The following is a 13356-nucleotide window of genomic DNA, read 5'->3' on the forward strand; positions in this document are numbered from 1 at the left end:
CCTACCACAATGGCCTACCACTTTGTGAGTTGCTATTTTTCCCAGTTGCTTCCACTTTGTTATAATACCACTAACAGTTGACCATGGAATATTTAGTAGCAAGGAAATTTCACGGATGGACTTATTGCACAGGAGGCAACCTATCACAGTACCACACTTTAATTCACTGAGCTTCTGAGAGCGACCCATTCTTTCACAGATGTTTGTAGAAGCAGTCTGTATGCCTAGGTTCTTGATTTTATAGGTGGCCATGGAGGTGATTGGAACACATGAATCCAATGATTTGATGGAGTGTCCCAATACTTTTGGCAATATAGTGTATGTGCTTATGGGATTTTTTTCATGTAATATTTTGGTCATATAATGTTGTTTCACCTTTTAGCGCTGCACTTCCTGATTTAAAGTTCATTCAAAATATTTGTTTATAGCATGACCATGCCCTCCCCCAGATAGATAAACAGCCTCTACCAGTTTAGAAATAGGGTAGCTGATGATTCTCAGATATTTTTGAGGGCACATATTCTCCAAAGCAGTCATTGTTTGAGTGTCTGACCCACATTATGGGGGAGATTTATTAAAACTGAAGCATGTAAAATCTAGTGCAGCTCTGCATATAAACCAATCAGCTTCCAGGTTTTATTGTCAAAGTTTAATTGACCAAGCTGAAGTTGCAAGCTTATTGGCTACCATGTACAGCTGCACCAGATTCTGAGTGCTCCAGTTTTAGTAAATCTTGCTCAATGTGTCTGCAAGTGTCTCAACACTGTTGCACAGCATTGCTTAGTCCCAATAGATGACTCAACCAAGTAGTGAACCCAGGATCAGAATAAAAAACGAGAGCGTGGACCTTTAAAAAATTTCAGAAATTTATATCAGGCCCTAACCAGTCCCATTTAAAGAGAGAACAGGCCTTGATTACAGATAGCATACTCCAAAAACAATTACATAGTAAAAGTCCTGCAGAAATATGTGATTGGGTTAAAAAGTTAGCCATACAAAGCCAAATAAACAGCTCAGAGGATGCACTTTTATCTATTACAAAAAATGTTTAAAAAAATCCTCAACTGCATTCATGGACATAGTTCTTTATTCAAATACCATAGTCCAAACAATACCCAGTGCTGCTTGAATTATGGTTTGTGAATAAAGGGCTTTGCAGTTGAGCCCTAGGATTGTATTATATTTTGCAGAATATGTGGATTCTGATGTACCCAGAGTGCTCATCCACAATAAATCTCTTACAGCACTATGTTTATGAACTACCATGATAGTATTGTTGCTTTCAATCTATTAAGCCATACTTAAAACTAACAGTCAAAATGACACTAAAAAATATGATTTAAAGTGGTTGTAAACTGTTACATATACCCACTAAAGTGACTAGCCTCAGGTGATACACAGATGAAAAAGCCTCCTGCATAAATTGTACCTGTTTATCTGCGGCCCTCTCTCCTTTACAAACTGAAAAAAATCTAGAAACCATTTTTAATCTCCAGAATGCAGGGGGCAGGGATCTGATATCACACGTTGCACAGCATACAGCAGGGTGCTGAGTGTAATCTGAGACCGAGTGGAGGGAAAGGACCCCCCACCCCTGTACACAGTCTCATGGGTACAAAAACAAAAGTGCCTTGATGAAAAACATGTTTAACCGAAAATAAAGGTGCCTGCACTCTAAAGGGGAATTCTGCACACTTTGATGTAAGGGTAAACTCTGTGCTGGGTCATAATAACTTGACCTTCCTATAAAACGAGAAATATGTTTGTTGTCTTTTGTTATACCTTAAACACATTGCTAATAGCACTAGCTACATTTTTGTAACTTGAATATTGATATTTGCACTGAAAATGGTCATGTTGGATAAGTTTTTGAACTGTCAGTAAAAATGTCAGTACATTTTTGGTATTGTGTCAGTAAATTTCACTTTGGGAGGCTGGCAACTCTGACCTCATCCTAAATTATGAGCAGTTGGTTTCTGTTCAGAGAATTGCAATATAACCTGAACGAAAGTATGTTACACCTTCTCATCATTTTGGGAACCTGACCTGCAAACATCTGGATCTGCTAAGTTACAACCTTAATTCTGATGGCCATTCCTGATCTGCTCTCCTTTTAATTTATTGGCTTTTTTTCTGGAATCAGATGCTGAGCAGAAATCTTTGTAATAGTCCAGCCTAACTTTTTGCTCCTGGTTCCTGTTTATGCACCACCAACCCTAAAGTTCCCCCCTGCACAATGATTGTATATGTCTGCTGCCTACCTTGATCTTCTTTTAAAATAGTTACTACACCTGCCTACTGCACATCCTGATCTTCTGCCTATACAATGAATATTCATCTTATCAGCCATTTCTGACAATCATGTTTATACTGACTTTGTGCCTTTCAACAACTTGTATGGTTTTATGTTTGCCCATCAGCAGTTACAGGTCATGACAATTCCTTTATTAAAAGAAGGAAAAAAAGAATGTCCCCCGAAGTAGATCCAACGTCAATCACGATGCCCGCTACCACCACCACCTGAAAAAAGAAAAGAAAAAGGCTCTTTTCCCGACGCTGGCTCCCAGCCATCTCTGCTGGCTTGACAGTTCTTTAATATGTAAATGGCGGGGCCAACTCGTGATAGCCCCACCCATTACATATTTAAGAACTATCAAGCCAGCGGAGCAGTCAGATGGCGGGAGCCAGTGTCAAGAGAGGGCAGAGCAAACTTAGCTCAGTTACCAGTAGCAATACCTCTGTTGGGAATTTTGCTCCACAATGTGTGCAGCTATTACGGACAGTTGATATATTCCTTTTTTATTCTACAAGGGATCACAAAAATTGTTGTCAAAATGAACAATAGACCATATGAATTAAAGGTGACCTTTGCAAGCACTGCTGACGGTGCTTTAGTTTGTACCAACCCCTATTGTTGCCACTTTGTCATTTTACAACAGAATACTCTGTTACATGTTTAATCACAGATACAGTAGCTATTTGAAAGAAATGTTTTTCAAGATTGCATCCTTTTATTACATAAGATATTTGTAAATAGGTTCAGTAACATTGGAATGTGGAACATTATTCAAGAGTGTGGTGCAGTGATTTAGAACCCAAGCAACTCCTCTGATCTTTTAGTTATAAAACAGAATTCCTATCATCACTGAATGCTCTGTGTTGGGGGATGTCTAATGTGCTAAGATTTACTGCTATAACATTGCAGTTCAAATAGGGTGGTTAATATCCATTCTTAGCATTCTCTGCTGTCCACTTCAAATTGATTTTGAATGTTTAGTGAAATTAGTCTTTAATTACACAACTATTTCCATCAGTGTGGTTAACTTTGCCCTGCTACTATCACCTATTTTTCTTGAACGCAAACCTGGATTAAAGATCAATTTAGTATACTAGCAGCACAAATTACATCGGTTAATCAGGTTGAAAAAGTCCATACAGTTCAACTAATAGAAAAAAATAACAAATAGTAATGTCCATATACACAAACCTATACTCATTCAGAGGAAGGGAAAAAAAACCTCAGGAAAGCATGATTCAATTTGCTGCAGTAAAAAAAATCCTTCCTGATCCCTAGGAGGCAATCAAATATTTCCTGGATCAACTACTTCTGGTGTTATTACCTTGTATCCAGTTATATTTTGTCACAGTCAAGGGTCAGGCTCGAAGACCAGAAGCTATAGCAGTAGAAAGGTTCACGCTGACCAGCAGGATAAGTACATGGGCAGATCACCCTGGTGGATGACACGGGCTCACCTGAGGCACGGAGTCTAAGCACTAAACGGTTTTCACCAGAGCTCTTGATGGTGGAGATGGGTTTCCCTGCATGCTAGTGCCAGGTTGCAGTCCTGAGGATCAGCCCACCAGGAGGTGAGCAAGCCAAAGTTTGGTGTCAGACTGAGCAGGTAAGGATCAAGCACAAACATAGTCAGTAAACAAGCCAAAGGTTGGCAACAAATGGTTGCAGGTCGGGATCATGTAGAGGCATAGTCGAGGAACAAGCCAAAAGTCGATAACAAATGGTTGTGAAGATACAGACATCAGCAGGAGAGAAAGGAACAATATATTGCCTGAAGAGGAGCACAACCTGCAAACAGGAAGTGGGTTAAATCAGGATGTTCATTGGGTAGTAAAGGGTTCAAGGTTCACTAGAAACAAGACACAAAGCAGGGTTGTCCAAGGAATCAGACAAGGAGCTGTCCAGCATTTTAGGTGGCACAGAAAAAAATGTACACCCAGCCACCACAGAGGTTTCAGGTTCAGATCCAGATCCTAATTTTGCGCATTTAAGAATGCATCCAGCTCTATTTTAAAACAATCTACTGAGCTGCCCTGAACTTTTGTATGTGGAGGCTAAACCTATTTTCCTTCAGATATAAAGAGTGCCCGTTTGTCCTCTGTAATGATGCCAAAGTAGATAATCCATCACTAAGTTTACTATATAGACCACTTACTGTATGTGTTTATACATGGCTATTAAATTCTCCCCTTAACCCCTTTGCGCCATCACCTCCCGGCCTTTTAAGGGTTTCAGAGGCCTGGAGGCGGTGCAGGGTTTAGGATCATGTGACCGCCATGACATGCCGTCACAGCGGTCACATGATCGGGAAAGGTCCCGATCAAAAAAGGAGATCGGGACCTTTCCGTAGGTACCGGACCTGTGTGCTGGGAGCGCGCAGGGCACACACTCTCAGCACATATGTTCTTTTTTAATGGAACGCAAATGTGCGGCCGCTCGGCGTCTAGGCCCAGACGCCGGGAGGTCGCACATTTCCGTTCAGCCGGCGTAAAGAGGTAATCGCTTCTTTTCAAGAGAGAATAAATTAATTTAATCTAATCTTTATTCATAGCTGAGCTCCTCCATGTCTCTTATCAGTTGTCTCTAGTTCTCATTTTCTCTAGTTCTCCGATATAATTTTTGTGAATTGGTGCCCAAAACTGAACTGCATATTCCAGATGAGGTATTACTAATGATTTGTACAGGGGCAAAATTATGTCTCTCTCTCTTTCTGGAGTCTATACCTTTTCTTAATATAAGAAACGATTTTGCTCGCTTTAGAAATTGCAGCTTGGCATTGCATGCTATTGTTAAGTATATGTTCTACCAAGACACCAGATAGACTATGTCCACAGTCACTCCTTTGTCTAAGTTCTTTCTTACTTGTTTATAGAAAGAAATTAGATTTGTTTGAAAATTTTGTTTTATTTGTGAATCTATGCACACTATTGCTTGAATATTATTTTCTAGCAAAAACTATACTATGTGGATTTTTAATAAGCTCGCAAGTATCTTCCTGATTCTAGAAGTTAAACTAACTTATTTGGTAAAGATTTTAATCCCTTTTTATCAGCTTCCCGATCACCATATAGCAGAAATACTGCTACAGGGCGGCATGGGTGTGCACAATCACATATATACGTGATCTTGCATTTCCGGGTAGGGGGCGTTCGAGTGCTCTACCTGCGCTGCAATTCACGTCCATGGCTGTCAATCACCGGGTCCCAGTCGGTGACTACTTGCCGGTGCCCGGTGATTACTGTTTTGTTTACTAACAGTTCTCCTCCCTGTCAGCTCGGGCAAACTCTGTGCACAGCCATCCAAAGCAGTTTGCTTACAGTGAAGCACACAGACACCGCCCCATAGTAAAACACACCCAGCATACAGATAACACTTTGATCGCCCCTCATGTTAACCCCTTCCTGCCCAGTGCCATTAATACAGTGTCAGTGCTTTTTTTTTTAGCACTGATCACTGTATTGTTGTCACTGGGGATATCAGTGACACCAAGTCAGTTCCCCCCATTGTCAGAATGCCCACCGCAGTCCCGCTGTAAGTCGCTGATCGCTGCCATTACTAGTAAAAATACTTTTTTTTTTTCAAAATCCCAGTATATAATATACTGCCATTTGCAAAAGCTATAACTTTCACATAAACCAATTAATTTACATGTATTGGGATTTTTTTTTAGCAAAGACATGTAGTAGAATACATTTTGGTCTAAATTTATGCCGAAATTTGATTTTTAAAATTTTTTGACTGGATATGTTTAATAGCAAAAAGTCAGAAATATTGTTTTTTTTCTCAAAATTGTCAGACGTTTCTTTTTTATTGCGCAAAAAATTAAAAACCCACAGGCGATCAAATACCACCAAAAGAAAGCTCAATTTGTGGGAAAAATAAGGACATACATTTCATTTGGGTGCAGTGTTGCATGATCGCGCAATTGTCAGTTAAAGTAACGCTTACAAACTCAACCCTCTGTTCAGTCAACTCTTTCCTAGTCAACAGAGGTATAGGACATCTGACTGGTTCCTAATATTTTACCTTGTTCTATAAGTCTACTGTACTACTGTGCAAATGATTACAAGAGTATGTTTAAAAAGTCAAATGCAGGTACTTACACTGGTTGAACTTAAAATATATTGTAAGATTTTCTTTTCTGTGTGATAATTTATATTTTTATTTTACCATAAAGATAACAAGGAAACAAAATGATGAAGCAGTGTTGTCTCTCTAAAACAAAGTGGAAAAATATGGCATACGTTTAGAGTGTATATTAGGAATAAGAAATACAGTGGATAATGGGTTAAAGACAAAATAATTCATAATCATAGCAAAGGAATATATTTGCCTAATGTAAACAGCCATTAAAAAATATCCAGTGCTTTTTTGCATTTAACATTGAAGTTTTATACATAGAGAGATGAAAAGGTGGAAGGGGGGTAATATAAAATACCTAATTTGGGCCTAAGAATCATAATCAGTAGATTATCAGTGCAAAGAGAATAGCTGTGAGATTGTATGAATTTTATTCATGGGCTCCAGATTCTTTCAAATTGTGCCTGTCTATCTTTTAAAATGTTGGCAAGTCTCTCGTGGCCTATTGTTTATGAGGCTTTAGGTTTAATTGTAGCCAAAGGTACTGTTTGCACTTTTCAAGTTCTCACAATGAAAATTTTAGCTGCCAATATTATAAAGAAGGCCAGAGTCTGAGATTATTTAGGGAGGATCTGTATGGGTTCAATTAACAGTATGCTGCAGGGCATTTTAGTAATATGACCCGATATTTTATACATTTTTATTTTATGAAATACTTCCTTCCAAATTTTAGATAGTTTTGGGCAGCGCCACCATTTTTGAAACATAATGCCATGTTTGCAGAAGCCTCAGGAGCAAGAAGACGTTGTGCCTGGGATCACGATGGAAAGACAAGATGGAACTGTCAAGCCTACCCCTATTGTTGGCGGTCTGGCTCTATAGGTGGCTTCTATGTTCCTCACCTATAGCAGCCTCTTTCGCATAAAGCAAGCAGGCCTACCAGTACACGGTTGCCATCAGGTCTTATACACAATGCTATAGTGCCTAGCTACCACGCTGTGGCAGGCACGAACTAAGCACAGTCAACAGGTACATGCTGTTGGCAGACAGGCAGAGTAGTCCAGTGACAGTCTGGGTTCAGGACAGGCAGTGTTCAAAGAGTAATCAAGATCAAATACTTGGTCAAAAGGTAGTTGAGGTCTGAGCGTAATCAAAATCCAATCCAAGGTCATCAACAAGGGAATCCAAGGTAGCTTGCAGGGCACGGCTTGGGCGATGATGAAGGTCAAGGTATGGGAATAAGGCAGGAAAACAGAGAGCTTGGTGCATGAGTTGCAAACACTATCACAAGCATGACACTAAGGGGTTGGAAAGCTTAATACAGGATGGTCTCCACCCAGAGGCTGTGTATACATCAGTCAGACTGCAGGTGGACAGTCAGATAGGGAGACTTTAATTCAGCCAAAACTAAGACCAGTTGCTGCCATGGAACAGGAATATTACATGCTCCTGACAGGGACAATGTACAACCTATAATTATATTTATATAATTTAGTTACATAATTAGTCTGGCTAAAAATTTGCACCTGCTGGGAATAAAATTTGTTCCTGATCCCCTGGGAGGCAATCGGATATTCCCTGGATCAACTTTACCTATAAATGTTAGTATCCAGTTATATTCTGTGTATCTAAGAAAAAATACAGGCCTTTTTTGAAGCAATCTACTGAACTGGTTAGAACCAACTCTTGAGGGAGTCTATTCCACATTTTCACAGCTCTCACTGTGAAGAAACCTTTCCATGTTTGGAGATTAAATTTCTTTTCCTCCAGACGTAAAGAGTGCCCCCTTGTCCTTTGTGATGACCTCAGGGTGAATAGCTCTACACCGAGTTCACTATATGAACCACTGATGTATTTATACATGTTGATATCCCCCTTAATCTCCTCTTCTCAAGAGAGAATTCAGTTCCTCTAATCTTTCCTCATAGCTGAGCTCCTCCATGCCTCTTATCAGTTTGATTGCCCTTCTCTGTACTTTCCAGTTCCTCAATGTTCTTTTTCCAGATGAGGTCTTACTAATGATTTGTACAGGGATAATATGATATCTCTCTGGAGTCTATACCTCTTTTAATACAAGAGATGATTTTGCTCACTTTAGAAACCGCAGCTTGGCATTGCATGCCATTATTAAGGTTGTGATCTACCAGAACTCCCAGATCCTTCTCCACCATTGATTCCCCCAGTTGTACCCCCCCTAGTATGTATGATGCATGCATATTCGTAGCCCCCAAGTGCATAACCTTACATTTATCAACATTAACCTCCTCGGCGGTATGATGCTTTCCGATTTTTTGTGCTGAAATTGGTACATTTTTTTGCATGGAAATATGTCGTTTTTTATTGTAGGCTGTAATTTTTAGGAATAACTCACTGAAATCTGTACGAATAAGAGTCTAGTAAACACTCCGGATATGATAAAACTTGAAACACGAAATCATAAATGATAATTTAATAAATAATCATAAAAAATAATAATATAATAATAATACATTTAATTCAATAATATAATCAAACCAAAAACACTGAAATTTGAAATACAGAAGCAAATTCGCACATCGCTGAGCAAAGTCGCAAAATCGTTTTCAGTGTCTGATGACGAATTTCCTCACCAATCATTATCACTCAATTCTGCAAGTGGTTCTGATTTACTATCGCTGTTCTAAAACCGCTTTTAACGTAAAGGGACGCTTTTTGGACACCATGAACTTTTCTAAGTTTCCAGGCAGAAAGAACAGTCAAAATGCAGGCAGGGCACAGGACAAAGCAGTAGGGACAAAATATATGTGAAATGCATTGAAACAGCAATGACAGCAAAAACGACATTTTTTAAAAATTTCAAATTTCCCGCCGGTTCCGGCGCCCATATGTCCCGATGTCACAGGGACCGGAACACGGAAGCCGGATGCCGGCATCAGCCGGAGGAGATGGCCGGGGACGCTGCAGGGGACACATCGCGGGAGCGAAGGACAAGGTAAGTGCTGCAGGGACCCCCTGAGCAACGCCGCATGGTAAGCCAGAGTGTAGCTCCCCAATTATTATCACTGTCCCAGCCCTTGCAGCCCTTTTAATCTGTGCAAGGAGCTGAGTTTCCACCTCATCATTAACACTGGGAGGCTTATAACAAACTCCACTTATTACCTTTGTAGTACGCTCGCCCATGTGCAGTTCCACCCATAATGCTTTAGCCTCATCACACTTTCCATCAACTAGGTCCTCTTTCACACTCGCTCTGAGATCACTTCTCACACAGAGACAGACACTACCACCTTTCCTATCTACCCTGTCTCTCCGAAAGAGAACATAGCCAGGAATATTAATTGCCCAGTCATGTGAAGAATGAAGCCAAGATTCAGCAATAACAATTAAATCATAGTTCTTTTCATGCACCAAAGCTTCCAACTCACCTATTTTGTTTGGCAAACGTCTGGCATTGGTGAACAAACACTTTAATGCATTGACACCTTGCTCACACGTATTTTGAATATTTTTTATTTTCATACAAATGGTATCAATTCCACTGGTTGTTTGTAACATGGGAACCTTCTTATCATCTGCCATTGCCTTCCCCCCATCTTTTCCCATTCCTCCCACCAATAAGTACTGACCCCTGTCTGATCTGTCTACCCCATTATAATCTAATTCTCCCTCTCCCCTCGATCCTAGTTTAAAAATTCCTCCAGCCTTCCCATAAACCTCTCCCCTAGCACAGCAGACCCCCTTCTATTTAGGTGCAGACCATCTCTAGCATATAGGTTGCACCCCAATGAAAAGTTCTATTAGAAAAACATTTATGATACCATTAAATATGTATGTTCTACATTAGTTCCTCATGTCTTCCTCCAGGTGAGGCCGAGGTCTCCCTTCAGCTGTACATCAAGGTTCGCAGATAGTCACCTATAAGAGCTTGGTGGAGCACAAGATAAGTTGGGAATAAAACATTGAAATTCCTCCAATCTGCCCTGACTTGTACAACATTTTTCATATGGAGTGTGTCCTTTCGTATACTGCTTAGAAAATTGGGTGTTTCATGTAGTCTGAATGATTCGGATGATATCTGCCACCACCACTTTGAGAGAGAGGGAATAGCACCCCGGGGAAGTTAGATTGCCTGTTAATTTTCTGAGAGTTTAGGAACCCCCAAATCCCCCTGGATGCTTAAAGGGGTTTACATGGTGAGTCTACATTCCTCTTTGCCCCAAATAAATTGAATTGGATTGGAAATCTGAATTGGAATTTTTGCAAATCTGCTGCACCTATGCTTATAGAGAGGCATCTTAAGAAAGATAAATTGGGCTAAGACCATCATCTTTATTGAACTGATTCTGCCTATACAAGACAAAGGATAGGTTGACCATCTAACAATCTGCCTATTAATTTGTTTAAAACTGAAGTTTAAAACCAAAGTTTAGGTATATAGATTTGCATAGTTACAACCAGCTGAGTAATGCATGTTCAACACCTGGCTGATCCCCAAGTAACTACAGTATATAGCTACGCAAAAATCTCCATACCTAAACTCCAACCTTAATCTATCTATTTTTTGCTCCCCCACCACTTATTAAAATGCTAATGACATTTTTAAATATAAGCTTTGCATCTTTATTACATACCATCACTGTGTTTCTCTATAGAATGCAGCTAGCATCAGGCAGTTCACAAGGTACCATGCTGTAATACTTCTCTAAAAGAGCCCTTCCTCAGTCCTCCTCACAAAATAAGTCTGGAGGAGTGAGCATTCCTACACAAGCTACACTTGCATGTAGACTACCTTGGGTATAGCCCAAATGTGATGCTAAAGCCTGGTACACACAATGAGAATGTCAGACGAATGATCATCTGTTTTTTTTGCATGCTAGCCTCATATCGAAAATGAAGAGACTACTAAAGTTATGAAAATTCTTGTATGACAGAATACATCTTCGAACATGATGTAATGTGTTGTATTGTATTGTAATGTATTGTTTTGTTTCTGAGCATGCTTTGTCTTGCTCTTCCGATTTTTTTCAGACAAATACTGTACTGATTAAATGAAAACCGTATGATCTGGTATGATACGAAAAAAAATGTTTGTGTTTGTCCCTTTGAATAATTCGGACAAAAGCTGTGTACTAATGATCAGATTATTGTATGATGGCTTCAAAAGCGTTTTTTTTTTTGGCGTCTGATTTTCTGATCGCGTGTATTAGGCTTAGGCCTCCATGATTGATAGAACTGAAATTCAGTGAATAAAAGGGACAGGTCAAGAACAATAAGGCTGGGAAGGAAAAATGATGCTGGACATCCTCTGGCCAAAAAAAAAGGCAGGCTTTATATGACTTGCTGCAGCTTCCAATGCATACTGTGAGAAGCCCATAGTGTGCAGTGAAATAAGAGCAAGCATTTTAAAGCTGAGTTTCAGTAATTCTGACACTTTGTAAAATTTGCAGGCTTACTATGTGTTAGGCCCAATGAGGTGCATGCCACCTCCTGAACCTATCTCTATTATTTACATCTGACAGGTTTATGGTACTCCCAGAGGAGACACTCAGGGTTCGGAAAGGTGGGAAGCATACTCATCAGCTCTGCCTGCCCCTCCCCTCTGCTGCTCATTCACAGAAGCCTTTGTATTTTGTGAATGAGTTCACATAATACAAAGGCTTCTGTGGGTGGGCAGAAGGAGGGGAAGGATGGGCATAGCAGCTGCATTAGCTCTGCTGCAGAAGTAGCTGAAACCAAAAACTCCAGCATTGGAACTCCTGGAACAACAGTGATAGCTGGTAGATGTAAAAAATACAAATAAGTCCAGGAGGTGGCATGCACCTCATAGGACTTAACTCATAGTATGCCTGCACTTTTTGCAAAGTAGCTGAATTCCTGAGCTTCAGCTTTAAGTACAGTACATTTTTATGTTTTATTACAGTTAAGTGCTCCCTGTGATAGGTTTACATTTGTTGCTTTTATTTTAGATGTACTGACTTTCAGTTTGGAGATTCCCGCAAAAAGATGATTTTAAAGATATTAGGAAGAGAAGCATGTGGGGTCAAAACATACAAAAGAAAGTGCTCTGTAAAATTTGGTAGAGGGAATGAGATCCCAAAATGAAAACAATGTGTGGTCAGCAGAGGTACCCTATAAGGCCTGGTTCACACTATTGCGGGTGCGGAAATGGCACCTGTTCCCGCAGCAGCAACCATCCACCACCCACCGCTAAAATGCACTGCTGTTTAAAAATGTGCATGGCTGCCAATTGATTCTTAATGGGACCCCAACACATCTAAAAATGCAGAGCGTTTGAGGGTGCGCAAACCGGCGGGAAATCGCACAGTGCAAAGGCACCATATGATTCCCAGCAGCTGCATTTTGAAAATGGTGCAGGACCCTTTTTCCTGCACGAAACACCACGCAGACGTGGCCTGCAAACCAGGGATAGTGTGAACCAGGCCTAAATAAAAAGGTGCTTCCAAATTGATTCTTTAGAACAGTACATATTTATTGGTCATAAGAACAGGTTAAAATACACCATCAATACATTCTGTGGCTTTTAAGGAGCCACAGCATCAGGAAATGGTGTATAGTACACTTTAATGGGTGGGATCTGTATGCATTTTTTAGCCCACAGTATACTGTTGATCGAGATTGGTTCTATTTTTGGGCCTCATCACTTCTATTATTGTTCACAGGAAACCTGTTCATGGCCTAGCACAGTGCAGGAATCTCCAGAAAACCCTGGCTAGCATTGAGTGAGACTGTGAATTTGAGTATACGTTTACTACTTTTTGCTAACATTTATATACATGAAATAATAAACACTACTCTTAAAAGGATCTCTCTTGTGGCTTTTCTCCCTGTTTCTGCTCCCTCCTGCTCACCTGGAGCACCACTGACTCATCTGCAAAAAGTGCACACTACTGTTCCATGTCCTTTAACACACTCCTTCGATGTTTGGATTATCTCTAATGGCATTGACTTGTGGCTCAGCTAATATAGCAAACAGTTTGAGG

The sequence above is a fragment of the Staurois parvus genome, unplaced genomic scaffold, assembly GCF_062004578.1.
Source record: "Staurois parvus isolate SC_StPar_1 unplaced genomic scaffold, SC_StPar_1.0 ptg000059l, whole genome shotgun sequence".
NCBI classification, from domain to species: domain Eukaryota; kingdom Metazoa; phylum Chordata; class Amphibia; order Anura; family Ranidae; genus Staurois; species Staurois parvus.